General features: G+C 37.4%; 1 pseudogene; it reads right to left on the bottom strand.

The window, feature by feature from the left end:
* Nucleotides 1-12748: 12748 nt before the first annotated feature.
* LOC148124300 (vomeronasal type-2 receptor 26-like) lies at nt 12749-19651 on the bottom strand (annotated as a pseudogene).
* Between the last annotated feature and the right edge of the window lie 452 nt (nt 19652-20103).

Genomic DNA, 20103 nt, shown 5'->3' with positions numbered 1-20103 from the left:
TATATATATATATATATATATATATATATATATATATGTATGTATGTATGTATGTATGTATGTATGTATGTATGTATGTATGTATGTATGTATGGCATTCGGCTTTGCTCGGGTATTTTCCCACGTCATAGTAGTTGTGTTTTTAAAGTTGAAGCGACCTTTCAGCAGAATCTCATCTGCCATTCGAGCAAAGCTGAATGCCATACATGTAAGTACCCGCGAAAACTTAAGAATATGTGTGTGTATGTGTGTGTGTGTGTGTGTGTGTGTTTCTTAAGTTTTCGTGGGTACTTACATGTATGGCATTCAGCTTCTGTACGGAAGCCTGATGAGGGCAGATGAGATTCTCCCGAAACGTTGCTACAACTTTAAAAGCACAACTACAATGACGTGGGAAAATACCCAAACAAAGCTGAATGCCATATATATGTGTGTGTGTGTGTGTGTGTGTGTGTGTTTGTGTAAACACATACACACACACACAGATATATATAAGATATATAGATATAAGATAGAGATAGATAGAAACACACACACACACACATACACAGACACTCACATTTCACCATGTTATATCACTTTTACAATCTTTGCACTGCTCCAGTATCAATAATATTCATATATACATATCAATTACATTCCTTTTTTTCCCTTTAATTATATACATTGCCATTAAGTTTAATATACCTCTTAAATGACCTTTTTGTTTTATCTTTACTTCTATTTTCTAATCATTTTTACCATGTATCCCAGACCAAATAATATTCTGTTTCCCCTCTTTCTTTTAATTCTAATGTGAGCCTGTCCATCTCCACACAATCTAACACCTTTTTTTATCATAATTCACTCAGAGGGCATGCTGTCCTGTTTCCAGTTTTGCACATATGCAATTCTGGCTGCAGTCGTTATGTGCAGTATAATATATTGGATTTTCTTACGTAATTTCCTCTTATTATCCCTGGTAGAAATAGTTCAGGTTTTAACTCAGTTCGTTGACTTGTGATTTCCTCTAGCCACTTTCTTATTTTGGCCCAGGACTTCCTAGCTTCTGGACAAGACCACAACATATGAAAAAATGTTCCTTGGTTGTGTTTGCATTTCCAATATTCTGCAGATTTATTTGGAAACATTTTCACCAATCTAGCAGATAACCATGCTTATACTCATTATTACTTTTGAGATAATTACCAATTCAGAATCCCTGTCCTAGGAGACCTTGAACAAGAATGAAAGGTTGTTTGTCATGCCGGAAAAAAAATGGCTGAGGTTGACAACAAACAATAATGGGTTTTGACAGCAAGCCTCAAAACGGCTAAGAAGAAAAAGAGAAATAAATGCACGCATGAAAGTCCAAGTTATTTGCAACGTTTGTATTTATGAAGGAGGAATCACTGTAAAGTCCATAGACAATAAATGGTACAAATGAATAAATGAATAAATGAGTGAATGTTTTTTTTTAAAAAAAACTGGCAAAGTGGTATCACCAAAGGTGAGCCATCTCCTCCCAGGGAAGGAGGAGATTGAGGTCCATCTGAAGGGGCATGCTGAGGAATTTGCAGATTTTCTGGAAGACAAATCACTTGACTTGATTCCCAGTTAGATGCTGGTGTGGTTGCTGGTCCGGTGGAAACAGGTTCTTATCCTGTTATCTGGGAATGGTTTGACTCTGTTGCTCCTGAGGAAGTGGACAGGATCCTAGGGAGTTTGTGCACAAGCACCTGTATTTTAGACCCATGTCCCTCCTGGCTTGTGAAAGCTTCCCAGGAGGTGACAGGCAGGTGGACTCTGGTGGTGATTAATCTTCTCTACAGGAGGGGACATTTCCCCAGCATTTTAAGCAGGCTGTGAACTGCCCTCTTCTTAAGAAACCATCACTGGACTCCACCTGCTTGGATAATTTCTGACCTGTCTCCAATCTTCCCTTTTTGAGGGAGGTTGTGGAGAAGATGGTTGCACAGCAGCTCCAGAGGTTTCTGGATGGAACAGATTATCTTGACCCCAGCAGTCAGAATTCAGACCTGGATTTGGGACAGCAACAGAATTAGTTGCACTTTTGGATGATCTCTGGTGGGGGAAGGATGGGGGTAGTGCATCCATCCTTGCTCTACTTGACCTCTCAGTGGCTTTTGATAGCATTGATCATGGGATTCTCCTGGGCCGCTTCGGCAGATAGGAGTGGGAGGCCTTGTGCTATCTTGGTTCACTTCCTTCCGCTGCGGCTGATCTCAGTCAGTGTTGATAGGATCCAGCCTTCGCCCACTGCTTTACGGAGTTCCACAGGGCTCAATACTCTCTCCACTCCTGTTCAACATTTAAATGAAGCTGCTAGGTGAGATCATCTGTCACCATAGACTGAGGTATCACCAATATGCTGATGACACTCAGCTGTATGTCTTGGCCCATGCTGAGTTAAGTGTTGCTGTGTCCTCCTTCTCACAGTGCCTGGAGGTTCTTAGGGGCTAGATGGGGAGCAATGGGTTGAAACTAAACAAAACCAAGACCAAGTGGCTCTGGGTTTGGAGTTTGTTTACTCAGGGAGAATTACCACCTTTGGCCCTAGGTGGGGTGGCACTACCTCAAACAGACTCTGTGCGTAATCTAGGGGTTTTCCTGGACTCACAACTCCTGCTCAAAGAGCAGGTGGTGGTTGTGGCTAGTAGGGCCTTTCTGCAACTGCAAGTTGTGCACCAGTTATGCCCTTTCCTGGTCCAATGGTGCCTAATCACAGTCACTCATGCTCTAGTTACTTCCTGTCTTGATTACTGCAATGAAATCTACATGGGGCTGCCCTTGAAGAACATCTCGAACCTCCAGTTAGTGCAAAATGCAGTGGCCCAGATGGTTTTGTGCAGACCCTAGTATGCATATGCATCACCTCTCCTACAGGAGCTGCATTGGTTGCCGATTTGCTTCTGGGTGCAATTCAAGGTGCTGGTTGTTACCTTTAAAGCTCTTCATGGCTTGGGACCGGATTATCTGAGGGAATGTCTCTTGCCCAATCCATTAGAGCAGGGAGGCAGGAAATGTTATTCTGTTATTCCTTGTCTGGCCTTCAGGTGCTTTGGAAAAAGCTTATGCCCCTCTTCTCTGCAGCCCCTCAAATATTGGAAGACTGCTATTATGTCTCCCTGATCCTTCTCTTCATTAGACTACTTGCCATGCTCAGTTCTTTCAACAATTCATCATATATTTCATGAAATATAATTTATCAAGCAATATTTTTGAGATATGGTCTTGATACCTTTAAGGAAGTAGGATGGAAGTAAAACTTGATTTGCTTTCCAAAGGACCAGAAGACAAGATATGAAGCAATGATTGGAAATTAACCAAGTTGAGAAGCAACCTAATACTAAGAAGGAATTTCCATACAATGAGAACAATTAATAAGTGGAATGACTTTCCTCCAAAAGTTTTGGATGCTTCATAGCTGGATATTTTTAAAAAGGAGACTCAACAGCCATTTGTCTGAAATGAGCAGGGTGTTGGAACAGAAGATCTCCAAGGTCCTTTCCAATTCTGTTATTCTGTTAAAGGGATAGTGTTGTTTTAAAATGAAGCCATGTTCAGGAGAAGCTCTGTCTTCATTGCTGATATTGGCTTATGAATAATCATTCACCGAGTCATGTTTCTTAGCAAATGTTGCATGAGAAAGATTTGAGTAATCCATATTACATCTGCCATAAGGCCCTGATTTTTCTATTCACATAGATTAAGTTTTAAAGTAAATGGTATATTCTTTCATTTCTGAGTAGGTAAATCAATATCCATTATACTCAAAAACCTCAAATTATCAATGAATTTGAATGAAGTCTGTACTGAAAAACAGTTAATGCTTACACATATGCCTAGAAATATGCTGAAAGTGCTCAACTTGGGAAAATATTTCAGAGGCATTTCCTTCTTAACTATATTCTTTGCTATATTCTTTAGTTGACCTATGGGTCTCCGCTAGTGATGGATAACATATCCCAAAAAGTTTTCCTTCACCAGATGTTTCCAGACATCAACCAACAATATAAGAGGATTCTCCAGCTATTGCTCTATTTCCAATGGACATGGATTGGAGTGATTTTAATTATTGATGTCAGTGGAGAAAGATTTGTAGAAAATCAGGTGCCCATGTTTGCCCAAGCAGATACCTGCTTTGATTTTATAGAAACATTTCCACAAATGAAATTTTCAAGTGAAATCTCTGAACTGGTTATGGAAGGAGAGAAAACAACTAGGTTCATTATGGAAACCACTGCTAATGTAGTAGGTGTACATGGAGAAATTCAAAGAATGGTGGTTTTAAGGGCAATGCTTCATATCTCTGAATTTGAAGAGATTCCAATGAAAATGAATTTATGGATTTTTATAGCCCAAATGGATTTCACATCAATGTCTTTCAAATGAAGCTGGACCATTGACTTCATGCATGGTGCACTCCATTTTGCAGTCCACAGTGAGGAAGTGCTGGGATTTCAATAATTTCTTCAGCACAGGAAGCTGACACCTAAACAGGAAGATGGTTTTTTTAGGGATTTCTGGAAAAAGGCATTTCAGTGTTCTTTCTCCACTGTTCCTGGAGAAACAATGAATGAAGACATTTGCACTGGAGAAGAGGACCTGGGTCAACTTCCTGGGTCAATTTGTGAAATGAGCATGACCAGCCACAGTTATTGCATTTATAATGCTGTTCATATAGTGGCAGAAACATTGCATGCTGTACTCTCATCTACAGTGAAGAAAGGAATAAGATGGGGTAAGCAGAGAAAGCAACATCTCAGTCAAATACTTTGGCAGGTAGTTTTGCCAAGAATATTAAAAAAAAAAATTCTATAGTCACAGTTTTGTTTTTTCCAGTGAGGAATTCCTAGTCCAACACATGAAAGCAACAGGTCATAGCATCGACTTCAATGGCACCAAAACCCTAGCCACAATAGAAAACCCCAGCGACAGAATTATCAGAGAAGCCATAGAGATTGAAAAAAGACCTGAAAGCATGAATAGAAGAGATGATTCCACCAGACTGCCAATTATTTGGAAGCCTGCACTCACAAACAAAAAAATCTCCACACCACAAGCCAGGCAAACACCTGGGCACAAACAGGTCCCCCCTGATACCTTCAGCTCAAACACACCCCAATCAGGCACCCAGATGAAACCTAGCTTCCTAATAAATGATAGCCATCCATTTACTTGGAGCCAAGCTGCACTAAAAGCCTCCAATACAGGAACACAATGTTGCCAGCCAATCAAGACAAAAATAGCCACAAAACAGACAGAAGATATTAGAAACACCAATCAAGCAGAACACAGCAAATTCCAAGACCAATAAACACAGACCAAGATCCCCAACCAATCAGGATGAAGATAAAACCATTCTGGCACAACAGTAAGCTGAAATGGCTGTGAAAGTCTGACTCACAGATGAACACAATACAGAAGTCTGATGATGGCAGATGAGATTCTGCGAAAACGTTGCTACAACTTTAAAAGCACAACTATAATGACGTAGGAAAATACCCGAACAAAGCTGAATACCACATAGTGAATATGTGTCCAGAAGATCAGTATCCAAACAAAGACCAGAATCTCTATCTTCCAAAAGATATCAGCTTCCTCTCATTCGAAGAACCTTTGGGAATCACCCTCACCCTTTTACCCTTTTCTTTTCTTTCCTCACAACTTTTGTGCTTCACCTTTTTTCATTAAGTACGGTGAGACTCCCATTGTCAAAGCGAACAATCGGGACCTCAGCTATGTTCTTCTCATTTCCCTTTTGTTTTGCTTCTTTTGCACTTTGCTCTTCATTGGACAGCCCACAAAACTTATGTGTCTCTTTCGACAAACTGCTTTTGGCATAATCTTCTCAATAGCTATTTCTTCTGTTCTGGCCAAGACTACTGTTGTGGTCCTTGCCTTCATGGCAACTACACCAGGAGGTGGGATGAGAAAATGGTCTCACAAACACCTGGCCAGCTGCATTGTTTATTTTATTTTATTTATTTTTTATTTATTTCTTTGATTTGTCAATTGCTTACAAGATAATAGATATAAGTATATACATAGTTATGAATACATGAAATGGGTACATATAAGAAAAATAAAAGAAACAATAGGACAAGGACGGTAGGCATGTTGGTGCACTTATGTGTGCCCCCTACAGACGTCTTTGGAAAGGAGTGAGGTCAATAGTAGACAGTCTAATGTTAAAGTTTTTGGGGTTTGGGGAAGAAACCACAGAGTCAAGCAGAGTATTCCAGACATTGCTCACTCTGTTGCTGAAGTCGTATTTCCTGCAATCAAGTTTGGTGTGGTTAACCTTGAGTTTGTATCTATTGTGTGCTCTTGTGTTGTTATGGTTGAAGCTGAAATATTCATTGACAGATAAGTCATTGCAATGTATGATTTTATATAGCATACTTAGATCAGACTGAAGACGGTGTAATTCAAGGTTTTCTAGTTCTAGAATTTCAAATCTGGTGGCATAAGGTATTCTACAATGAGTAGAGGAGTGGAGAACTCTTCTTGTGAAATATTTCTGGACTTTCTCAACTGTGCTAATATCAAATACATAATGTGGGTTCCAGACTGATGAGCTGTATTCGAGTATTGGTCTAGCAAATGTGTTGTATGCTCTAGTTAGTAGTGTGATATTATCAGAGAAAAAGTGATGTAGGATTAGGTTAACAACTCTTAATGCCTTTTTGGCTATGTAGTTGCAGTGGGCTCTAGCACTTAGATCCTTAGAGGTGAGTATTCCAAGGTCCTTTACAGAGCTTGGATCATCAACAAGGTCGTGATTATTCAGCTTGTATTTTATTTTCTGATTATTATTATTTTTTACCAATATATAAGACAGAGCATTTATTGGTTGAGATTTTAAGTTGCCATTTGTTTGACTATTCTGATACATAGTCAAGATATTTTTGAAGGGTAGCAGTATTGTCTGTGGTATTGAACAGCTTTACATCATCAGTGAAAAGAACGCAGTTGCTCTTAATATGATCACAGAGTTCATTTATGTAGAGTATGAAGAGAGCTGGTCCTAGAACACTGCCTTGGGGGACACCACTATTGAAAGGTACAGATTTTGATAGGACGCTCCCAATTTTGACCATTTGTTGTCTATTTGACAGGAATGCACAAGACTTGATTTATAGCCTATGGTTGGTCACTGCTCCTCTCTTTCCAGATGTTGACATGCACTCCCTGATGGAAGAAATTATCCTGGAGTGTAATGAAGGATCTGACACTATGCTTTATATTGTCTTGGGCTTCCTGGATTTTCTGGCTACCATCAGCTTCACAGTGGCCTTCCTGGCCAGGAATCTGCCTGACAGTTTCAATGAAGCAAAGTTTATCACCTTCAGCATGTTGATCTTCTGCAGTGTCTTGGTGTCCTTTGTTCCAACTTATTTAAGCGCAAAGGATAAATATATGGTGGTCGTGGAGATTTTTTCCATCTTGGCCGCCAGTGCTGGCTTATTGCTCTGCATATTTTCCCCAAAAATATATATTCTTGTACTGAAACCTGAGCTGAACTGCAGGAAACACTTAAGGAGAAAATAGCATTAAACATTATCTTAGATTCTTACCTCAAAGAGGTCTACGAAATACTGAAGCAAATTCTTTGCTGGATGCTATCAGGACAAAAAATTAGGCTCATGTATCAGTGGAAACTCTTTAAATGCTTTTTGTTGCTGTGCAATGTGTGATTGTTGTGGATGTTTTATTATTTTTGTCAATCATAGTTATTGCAAGATTCCATTAGAAATGTTTTAAATAAAAAAGAGTGGTGAGATTGGATCAAATTTGAAATTATGATAATAAATATATATTAAGAAATACTTCAGCATATCTAAAGAATTAACCTGCCTCACTCTTTCCAACTGAAAGGGCCTACTTCAGATCCCATTAGCCAAAGAATTTCAGCTGATGGGATTAAGGGAAGAATATTTTCTGCTATGGCCCCTGCATTATATAACAGATTCTTATCAATGGTGAGATCTGCACTAATACTCCTATTCTTCTGGAAGAATCTGAAACCTTGGGTCTGCTCCTTGGTCTAGGGCACTGACTGTGGTCCACTACAATGGGGATGGGTGATGGATAGAGAAGATTGTCTCCTCCAAGCTGCCCAACATCTCAGTTTGTAAGATGGGCAAGATACAAATAAATAAATAAAGTGATTGTCAGTTAACAAATTATCTATTACTCAAATGAAGATAGTCATATTCAAATGAAGATGGCAGATGATGGGAGATGCTATAACTGCATGTCAAATCAACATTATGCCATTCATTATAGTTTGATTAAAATTGACATCGTCTCTTTTCATTTACTTGCATGTATCTGACAGATTAGCAGACACAGGAGTCGCCAACCTTTTGGACCTCAGAGACCACCAAACTCATAATTTTAAATCCCAGGAACCGCTAACCCATTCTGTGGGCAAAGCCTAATTTGTGGGTGTAGCTTGGTGGTCATGTTACTGGCTGGGCATGGCCTGTATGTAAATATTATAAATATTTATATAAATATTGAATTTTTTATAAAAAACAGAGCAACTTTTACCCAAAATCAGGCAAAGCAGGCAGGCAGATTGAATTGCTCACAGAATCACAGATTCATTCAGAAATCTATCTATCTACTAGCTCAGTCTGTCGCATAAAATTTGCTTGCAAGCAAACTCACAAAATTAACTCACAACACACCATGTATGTAAATATTGATTTTTTTTATTTAAAAAAGAGCAACTTTTACCCAAAATCAGGCAAAGCAGGCAGGCAGATTGAGTTGCTCACAGAATCATTCAGTGATCTATCTATCTGCCTTTGGCTGCTCAGTCTCTCAAGTTTGCTTGCCATGACTCTGCACTGAATAATAGAACCTTCAGTCCTAAGGGAGGTTCGGCTGTGCTTAAAAGTAGAGCCAAAGATCTAAAGACTAGCTAGAAAGCAAGAAATCCAACCATTTCCTGATTCCTAGCTAATCAAAATCTCTCGGCCCAGCAGAACATATGATGGTCCGAAAAAGGAAAAATAGTAATTTAGCAGGTAAGTTTGCTGGGTAAGGAGTGAGTGGGTGGGGAGGGTTCCCATGGCCCATGTGGGTGGTGTAGCATTGTGTTTCTGTGCAGCCTGGATTAATTGCCTTGGGGGGCTGCTCTAGGGTGAGATTTCTCTGTGGCCCACCAAAATTTTCTCACGGCCCACCAGTGGGCTGCGGCCCATCAGTTGGCAACTGCTGGTGTATATCATCTATCATATTATGGGAATTTAGTTTATGGATGGATGGATGGATGTAAGGAAGGAAGAGAGGGAGAGAAGGAGGGTGAAGGAAGGAAGGAAAAAGAAGGAAAGAAAGGAAAGAAAGAAAGAAAGAAAGAAAGAAAGAAAGAAAGAAAGAAAGAAAGAAAGAAAGAGAGAGAGAGAGAGAGAGAGAGAGAGAAAGAGAGAAAGAGAGGGAGGAAGAGGAGGAAGGAAGAGGAAGGAAGGAAGAGAAGGCCTGGTGTTTTTCTGCAGATGCTGTTTGACAACTTTGAGGGGAATTATCCTATTCAACAGACTCTGATAGGGATAATATTGAGATAATCTGAAGGATTCACTTGGTGTTTCTTCCTTGAACTAATGTCATCTTGTAGTTCCTATTTAATTAGTTTATTTATTTTTAATGGTAAGTACAGTTTTCTCTTTTCTTTCTCTTTTCAGTACTGATGTCAGCATTCCAAGTAATGCACCCATAGAAAGAAAACTGAGGCAGGCAAGTTCCTCAAAGAATGATTTATTGGATACATCATATTGGCACAAACTGTGGAAGCCAACTCTGAGTTTTCCCATGGTTTTCACCTAATTAAAAGTAATAGTTTTCTTTTCCCTCTCCCCTCACCCCTGTCATTGGTCACATTGTCTAATCCAAGTACTGGGCATTTAGTTACTGTCTGCCTCTAGCCAGCCACCAGTGCAAATGTCCTTGATTCCCACAGGAAAACTTTATTGTTTTGGCTACAAAACCCCATCTAATTATTCCCCCCCCTCCCACTGGTGTGTGGCAACTCTAGAGCCTTCAAGAGGGCTTCAGACAGGCTCCTGTCAGAGTTGACAACTGATTGTTTATTTATTTATTTTATTTTATTTGTCAAAAGCTTACAGTATAACAAAAACAAGAATATACGTAAGTTTAAATACAAGAAATAGGAACTAATAATTGGGAACAATAGGACAGGGATGGTAGGGACAATTGTATGCTTATGCATGCCCCTTATAGACCTCTTAGGAATGAGGTGAGGTCAATAGAGGTTAGTTTGAGTGTAAAGGAGTGGGGGTTTGAGCAGGCGACAACAGAATCAGCTAGTGACTTCCAGACATTGGCCACTCTGTTGCTGAAATCATACTTCCTGCAATCGAGTTGGAAGTGGTTTACATTTAGTTTATATCTGTTGTGCACTCTAGTGTTGTTGTTTTTAAAGCCAAATTATTCATTAACTGGTAAGATGTTGAAGCATATGATTTTAATGTAGCATGCTTAAGTCTAATCTTAGTCGACATAGTTCAAGGTCGTCTAAGCCAAGAATCTTAAGTCTGGTGCTGTAAGGTATTCTGTTGTGAAAAGAGGAATGTAGTACTTTTCTGGTAAAGAACTTCTGGACTCGCTTAATTGTATTTATGTCAGAAATACCGCATGGATTCCAGACAGCAGGGCTGTATTCGAGTATTGGTCTAGCAAAGATTTTGAATGCCCTAGTTAGCAAAACAGTATCACCAGAGGAGAAGCTTCGTAAAATTAAATTTACAACTCCTTTTTGGCAATACTGTTGCAGTGAGCTTTGGCCCTTAGATCATTCAATATGAGAACTCCAAGGTCCTTGACAAAGTGACACAGTTTATGTGCTATCAAATAATTTTGAACTCCCAGTAACCACATAAATAGGGATTTTCTAAGACAACCCTAATCTGTGATTGCCCTAATCTGTGACTTCAGGCCTAATCACTATTGCAGCTAAGTGTGTCTTGCTCCTGGTTATTTTGTTTTTCCATTTTCTTCCACACTTCCAAGCATTAGAGTCTTTTCCAAATAGACTTTTCAATATATCTGATTAATAAGCTTGTGACAATCTAGTAACTTTGATGATAGGTCAGGGGTCCTCAATTCCCATGCTGTGGCCACAGCCCATTCAAAACCAGGCCACAGAAGTGTTCGCGACTGTGCATGTGCACACAGCTCCACTTGCATAGATGCCGGGAACATGTACCTGCTGCTTATGCAAATGGAGCTGTGTGTGCATGTGTGCTTACTTGCCACTGTCCTTCCCCCACTGGACTGCAAAGCCAGAAAGATTGGGGACCACTGTGGTACATGACTACTTAGAGCATGATAAGATAAATGTGTTTGGGTTCCAAGTGATGCACACATAGCAAACAAAACTCCAAGGCAGGAAAATTCCTCAAATAATAGTTTTATTGCGTATATCTATTGGCACAGATATCTATTGGCACAGATCTGATGAAAACTGACTCTAAATGTTCCTGCAATTTTCACCTAATTAAAAGTAAATCTCCCCAAACAAACAGTCACATGGTCCAATTGAGGTGCTGTCTGGTTGCTGGGTAATATCACCCCTCCTTTCTCTGACCAGGTATGAGAATGTCCTTGGTTCCCAAGAGAAAGTATTTTGTTTTGGCTACAAAACTCCAGCTATCTGTATCCAGCTATCTCCCCCTCCCTATCTCTCTCAGCTCCAGTGTGGCAACACTGAAGTGACAAAATGGCTTTGATCAGATCAGCTTCAGGGGTGGACAATATGTCCAACTGAAATGGACTTCTCATGATCTGATTACCATGTAATCTTCAGTCATGCTCATTTCAAAACATACTTTAGAAGAGTTTCTATTTTCTCTTCTTCATTTTTTTATTATTGGGATTTTTATGTGCTTTATACACAGCTACAATATATATTTTAGATTAAATATTATTATAAATGAAACTAGAGCTATACTTACACCTATAGTATGTATATTTTATTATTATATTTATCAAATACAAGGTATTTACTAGGCTAGAAGTATTAAAATAAAGGATGTGTAGTATCTAAATATTATGCTAGCTGAAAATTAATTTCCAGATAAAATCTTACACTTGAAGTCATTTAAATTTCAGGGAATCTGTTAATATGTATCCTTCTATAGCACCTCAACACTTCTTATCTACATAAATTCTTTTCAAAAGTTCCCCAGAGTCAGGTTTTTTTTCATACATTGTGATTCTTCCAATGCATCTTTCTAACATGATTGAAATCTTAAATTTAACTATTAATTATAAAACACACACATTTTAATTTTCTTTATTTTGTTTACTAATACAATTGTTTTAATAGCAATCTGACACTTGTATATTTTTTACTGTAAACAGCTGATAAACTAGAATGCTTATAACACAAGATATTAAATTGCTGATGATTATAATAAAACAAACAAGAGTTCCCCAAATTTCCCAGCTTTGTTGGGGGGAGAGAATGGTTCCTTAAGAGCAGCCAGACAGCCAGCATTCATGTGCAGCTCCATTTGCATGAGCAGTGGGCACATGTGCACACTGTTAAGGCAAATGTAGCATATACATCCCCACTCAGCCACTGGTCGTGTAAGTGGGGATGCACAAACACAAATGCTTGCACCACTTCCGCAGCCCAGTTTGGAACAACTCATAGACTAGTAGTGGACCACGGCCTGGGGGTCGGGGACCCCTCAAATAAACGACTTTTTGGCTATGACTTTCGTCTCCTTAGCTGTTCCTTGTTATTCAATTCAGGCCTCACAACAATTATATAACATTTAGGGGAAAAGATGCAGAGCAGTAAACCAGCAGTGGAGGTCAAGATGGAAAAAATCTCCACGGCCACCATGTATTTGCCCTTTGTGCTTAAATAAGTTGGAACAAAAGACACCCAGACACTGCAGAAGACCAACATGCTGAAGGTGATAAACTTGGCTTCATTGAAACTGTCAGGCAGATTCCTGGCCAAGAAGGCCACTGTGAAGCTGATGGTAGCCAGAAAGCCCAGAAAGCCCAAGGCAATGTAAAACATGGTGATAGAGCCTTCATTGCATTCCAGGATAATTTCTACCATCAGGAGTGCATGTCAACATTTGGAAAGGGAGGACTAGTTACCAACCACACAGTGTAAATCAAAGCTTGAATAAAAGAGCAGGAGAGGACAATGGTGCTGGCCATTTGCTTTCCAGACCATTTTCTCATCCCACCTCCTGGTGTGGTTGCCATGAAGGCAAGGACCACAATGATGGTCTTGGCCAAAACTGAAGAAATGGCTATTGAGAAAATGATGCCAAAGGTTGTTTGTCGAAGGAGACACATAAGCTTTGTGGGCTGTCCAATAAATAGCAAAGTGCAAAGGAAACAAAACAAAAGAGAAATGAGAAGAATGTAGCTGAGGTTCCGGTTGTTGGCTTTGACAATGGGAGTCTCACGGTACTTAACAAAAAGGTGAAGCACAAAAGCTGTGAGGAAAGAAAATGAAAAAGCGCAAACCATGAGGGCAATTCCCAAAGGTTCTTCAAATGAGAGGAAGCTAATGCCTTTCAGAAGGCACAGATTCTGTTCCACATTGGGATACTGATCTTCTGGACATTGAAAGCAGTCTTCCATGTCTGTGAAAGAAAGATGCTTTAGGAAACACAATCTTTGAGTGCAATCTCTTTAACCGAGTTAAATCCTGAAATGGGAGAGGAAGTGCCAGATAAATAGGAGTTACTCTACAGTTTGGATGACACCATCTAAGGGAACCTGGCTTCACTATAGACACCATGTGCTTCGTTCAACCTTCTTCTCTCCCAATAATAACAGTAAACAATATTTTATTTTTAATTGCATTTCTTTCCTTTGCTATGTAGGAGAATATGGAAAACAGAATATTTTCATAATTTAATGAATAAATAAACATTCCCACAAATGGTTTATTTGTATTGTTCTATTTTTATCTATTAGTTGCTGTCCTTCACATTGGATGGTTAGAAAATAAATAGATGCTTATATTAAATGCCTTATATACAAAGCTGAATCTAAAGAACCTACATTCTTCCCTCACTTGACATCCATCTGACTGGACAGGCCATACACTCTTAGAATTGTTGGAAGCTAGAATTTAAAATATTTATGTGGTTTCCATTATTTACAAAAAATCTATTTACTGTCTATTCTCTCTGTCTATTTGTCTGTCTCTATCTATCTATCTATCATTATTCTCTCTATCTCTCATTTCATAATTAGAATTTTAAAGAAAAATTCTACATTTGGTTTTTCAGTGAAATGTTGATGTGTGTTGTTGTTTGGTAATTGAATTGAATTTTTTTCCAGGGAAGGGATATCGAAGAGGAAATTTTCTCAATACAGTTGATAAGGTTTAGAATTGTTTTCTTAAATACATGCTAATTATAAAAATATGATAGAGGTGTATATGTACTGTACTTGAATAATTGCATATAGGAACGCTTACCATTTTGGTTTGAAATCTTCCCTTCAGGACATGAATGGCAATCATAGCAGCAAAATGGTTTCCCCTCAATCTTATTTTTACTATAACCAGAATGGCAATTGCCATTACACAGAGAAATGGGGCGAACCTGTGTGGAAATGGAAGAGCTGATCATATGTTACTATTCAGAAAAATCAATTTGTAATTTTGGGAGTCTAACCTGTTTTCTTTTTGTTTTGTTTTTTTTGCTCAGAGGCAGTGTTTTCACCTGGTGACTGCATGGACAAATCTGTGCACTTCTCTTTGTAAAATATGAGAAGTAGTCTGCCATTGCCTCCTTTTCAGGGTTCAGAGAGAGGGACTAGCCCAAACTCACCCAACTGGCTTTGTGCCTAAATTGGAACTACAGTAGAACTCACAGTCTACTGATTTCAAGCCAGGTACCTTAACTAATATATCAAAATGGGTCTCTTCAGTCATATTTTACATTGATGACACCTTGGCATAAGTTGTAAGTGCAGCTGCAATAATTACAATAATATTGTAAAAAAGTACCCCTTCACTTGTACATAATTTTTTTTCCTCATTCCTTTTATGTTTTCAAGTTTCAGAAGATAGTTGAAGAAATCCTGCATTGAATATCACCTGTTTGAAATTGTTGGGCCATATAATGGTATCTTCAGAGATGGTGAATACTTTTCCAGGGGAACCCACTGTTCCAACTTTTATTCTCTGAAAGAAGTGAACTTTTATTCAGTGCCATTGTAACTTTGAATGGTCATTCCACACAAAGTACCAGCAAAGGAGGGGAAAAAAACTCCAGAGAGGTTCCGAAGACAGGAAGTCTAGTCCTGCCAAGAATGTAATAAGGGTTAATGGAGAGGCAGTTTCTGTAAGCAACACCAGAATGTTTCCTTCCTGCCTTCCTTACAGGATTAGGCCAGTAATTTCTTCTAACAACCGGTACTCTGAACTGCTTAGAATGTTAACAACCAGTTCTAGCAAATAGGTGCAAACTGGTAGAATCCCACCCCTGCTTATATTCCAGAGAAAGAGGATGTGGGGGGAAAAGGCCCAACATTTATTATTAATCTACTTTTCATTTAAAGGAAAAGAATTGGGCCATACCTGGTTAAACCTGCCTGGCCACACAATACATTCTTCAGAAAAAGCTAAGATCTTTCCTTGGGAGTCCATTGTGTTTATTTCTCCAATTTTAATTCTCAGCAAAGACTGGTTAGGAAAAGTGATCCAGTTCATAATATCAAATACCACTTCCAACTCTCCATTCTTGTTGAAGGAAATTTTTCCCCTATACCATTGTTGAATGAGATTGTTCTCACAAAATGGTTGAGCTGATTTTTTTTTTAAAAAAGAGAAATTTATTAAGTTTAGATGAACATACTTTTTATTTGTAGAAATCAATTATTGAGTCCTTTAAAAGATTTAAGAAAACTAGCAAGTAATGCAATATTATTCAGTAAATCTTATTGAAAATTAATGATTAGTGCATGCTTATGAAAGCAATAGATTAAAAAAGAGATTATTTGTTTAAATTATGATTTCCAGTATACACAGTCAGGTCTTATTAGGGCCAGAAATTGATACTGAAGCATTGAAAATCTGTGACCCCTTAGATTCAATATATTGAAAACTTGAATGTTCTTACCACCTATGAATGGATACCTATAAATATAGATTTTGTATGGTCAAACACAATGAATTACACAACTCATTCATATAGAACAAGTAAATAAAAAGGATTACACAATAGAAATATATATGTCCTTGAATAATATGTTCATGAGAAAAGTATATATAGAATTGTACTGTTCGTTGATATAATAATATACCATATTACATTTTTGTCATATTTTTCATTTGTTTTTAAAACACTTTTTCTGTAATCTTTTCTTTTTGACAATTTATTACCATTACTATTATTTTTGTGTTATTCTACTTTATATTATTGATTAAAAAGCAATTAAAAATAAATTCAAAATTTGTGATTTCCAACTTTCCATACTAAAATGTATGTTAGAGGAATATAACAATTACTGATATGGATAAAACTATTGGATGGAGGAACAATTTTGGAGGAACAAACTTGCAATTTAAATGCAATCTAAAAAGAATTGAAATGGTAAGAAATGAAAATATATCAATTTTGGTAGCTAAGAAAGTATATACATACAATATTGCTATAGAGAAAAATGAATTTATCAAATAAAAATAATTTAGAACATCACAATTATGGGCCCTCTAGCTCATATCAATATACAGTACATTAATCTAATTTTAAAAGTATTCTCAAATCAGTACCAAGAAAGAGAAAATGATTTTAAATAAATTAAAAAATGCCCTTCAGGTTCCTCAAGGTATTACCTTCCAGAATTGTTTTTCTATTATGTTCAGTTTGGCTTCATGGTTTTTTGCTCTGAACATGAATGTAGATGACATCATGGCATGCAAAGCATGTGCTACCACATGGACAGCATTATAGATGCTGTAACTGTGGCCAGTCATGTCCATTTTGAACACAGATGTAGGAAGAGTCTCCAGTTTCTCCTCTCCGGTGCAGATGACTCCATCTTCCTCATCTATCACAGAGCTGGAGAATGAACATTCAAATGCATTTTTCCAGAAGAGCTTGATAAAGCTATCCTCTTTGTCCAAGTCAGGCTTTCTTGTCTGAAGAAATTTCTGGAATTCCAACACCTTCTTTGAGTGAATTGAAAAGGATAAAGCACCATGGAGAAAGTCTATCTTCTCATTTCTTTGAAAGGGAAGTGACATGAAATCCATCTGTGCTGTCATAACCCACACCTTAACATTTGCCAATAGTGGTATTCCTTCCAAATTTGACATACCTGGAAATAGTCTTAAAACTATCATGTCATCAATTTCACCATGAAATATAATTACATTTGCAGTGCTTCTCATGATAACATTGAACAACTTAAATCCAATTTCCATTGTATCAATAATGTCATTGGAATAAGAAACAGTTGGTGACTTTTCAGTGAAAGCAAAGCAGATACCTCTCTGGGAAAACATGGGAACCATATCATGTACAAACTTTTCACCATTCTCATTATCCATGTAAACAACCCCAATCCATGTCCATCTGAATTTTAGGAATAACTGGAGAATTCCCTTGTACTGAAGATCAACATTTGGGAACATCTGTTGATATAAAGGAGTCTGGGTTCTTATATTCAGCTCCGGAGCTGAGCCATAGATGAACTGAAGAAAATATGAGAATGCAATCAGGAGATAAATTACATAAAATTCAACAGGAATAAATGGCTTGAAGAAATTTAATTATGCATTGACTATATATGAAACAATCTTTTACTCAATTGACAGGTCCACATCAGCAAAATAAACACTATATTAGAATTTTGCAAAAGATCATCCAAATGACATGACATCATTTCTCATCTTATGTTGGTGAAGGAGAATATGGATACCATATTTCTGTGATATCCAAGTTGGTATATGCTCAAGTAATATTACATTTGAAAACAATTATGATAGTTATACATACTGAGAATTTATCAATACTTCTCAATATTTTCTTAAACATATTACTTTTGCACCCTGGTTTTATCCATCCATCATATCCATTCATCCATCCATCCTATAGGATCCACAAATAAATTAATGAACATTGAATACAAATTAAATAACAAAGACCATCAATATCCCAACTAAGATATCACAAAACCCTCTGGAAGACCTTTGTCTTGAATGCTTAAAGAAATACACTGCAGATATATTTTGATGCTAGGCCTTTTAGAGCTTTATAAGTTGACACTCTAAATTATACACAGATGCATATTGACAGCATGGTAAGAGGGTGTCTCTGCTGTTTAATCTTCAGGTATCCATTCATAATTTCTAGCATTTTTAAAAATTCATTAAAGCCAAGAGCAGAAAGAATGCGCCCAATGTTTGGGATCTCTAAATAGTCTGTCCAGTTTCTTAAACCCTCAGCCCAAGTTTTCTAATCATAAGAGTGGAAGTTCTTTTAAAGCCCAACCTCTTTATTCTTGTTATAGGATACATGGCATTCTTGTACTGTACAGTACGTATGGCCGTAAGAAAAAAAAAGAATGAATGAATGAAAGACTTACAAAATGCCTATATTCCAATAAAGCATTGTACCTGTGGCATCTTGTAAACAGATAGGAGAGTTGTCAAATGAAATCCAACAGCAGAAGTAGGTCCTCCAATAACAGCTATTGGTCTGTTTTGCACGTCACAGTTGTAGTTAGGGATGAAGCTCCCTTGAGCAGAGAACAATTCTAATGAGGCACGGTAAGTCCAACTTGCACTAAAACAGCTATTATAGATATAGAAACCCAAAGTACGATTAGGTAAAATCTGGAGATTTTCATTGATGTCCTTAATACTAAATTGCAATGACAGAAATTGCTGATAAACTGGCGTCATGACTCTGTTTTAAAAAAAGGACATGTTGCATAACGTTTAATGCAAAATACAACATTGGCCTATTTCATTTCAGGATATTACAAATTTCCCAACCATGTATGCATAATTTACTAAAATTTTCTATTCCTTCCATACACTCTTAGTTTTTTATCATAATATTAAATTATGGGAATTTTCATATATGCCAGTGAAAATTCCAGTCTTAATTATATTTTTTTTAACAAATCACAGATTAGTTTATGGGAACTGAATATTGATTTTCACTTATTAAAGACGTGATCTGTATATTATTAAAGATAATCAGAAATACTTGCTTCTTTGAAAGCCCCCGGATTTGACTCATAGGAGCTTCTTTTGATAGAAATTTTCCTGGGGTGAGCTAAATCTTTTTATGCTATCTTTGCTTCATGATATAATTAGAAAGAATGTTGTTACCAGGCAGAAAGGAAACCATCTCAAATGGCATTAGAAAAGAATATGTGTGTGTTTTAAAAAATCTTACACAATGTCATCAAAGAGATCACTAGAGGGTGCTTTACTGAAGTTCATCATGGAAGTCAATATGTAGATCTTAGATAAAATGCCTACAATAACAAGGTCTCCTGCCTGGTATTGTTTATGAAGAAAAGGCAGAGGTTTACTGATACTGCATTTAGCCCTTGGAATTTTGGATTCAACCTGGTGCAAAAGCACTAAAAATATTGTTCCAAAAATCACCATTCTGAATGAAGCAATTCCATCTTTAAATCAGCTCATCTTCCCAGCACTGATAATCTAATTCTGATAATCTAATCTAAGTCCCCAGACAGTGTGTTACTAGATAAAAGGGACGATTATCAAAGTTCAGAGACTTAACTATCTTTAACCCCAGGAGGGACAAATCCAGCCAATATTCTAGTTTATTTTCATAGATGCTTTTATTTGTTGCATTGCACTTTGGTATTAGTGATTCTCACAAATCATTTGGGATCTATGCAGCTTTCAGACATTACCAGGTTCAAATGTATAATTGCAGGGGAAGAACCAAGTAAAAGTAATAGATTAAATAAAACAATGGATAAGATAGCATGTGTTATGTCTTGAGATTTTATATGTTCCTTGCTGGAAAAGCAACAAATGTAGATATATTTTAAAAAAAGAACTTTTTGGGGGATTAGAACACATAGTTCAAC

Source organism: Pseudonaja textilis, chromosome Z (assembly GCF_049901715.1).
Source record: "Pseudonaja textilis isolate UNSWEBS1 chromosome Z, rPseTex1.2, whole genome shotgun sequence".
NCBI classification, from domain to species: Eukaryota; Metazoa; Chordata; class Lepidosauria; order Squamata; family Elapidae; genus Pseudonaja; species Pseudonaja textilis.
The sequence above is the reverse complement of the archived record's forward strand: the minus strand, read 5'-3'. Positions and strand labels throughout refer to the sequence as shown.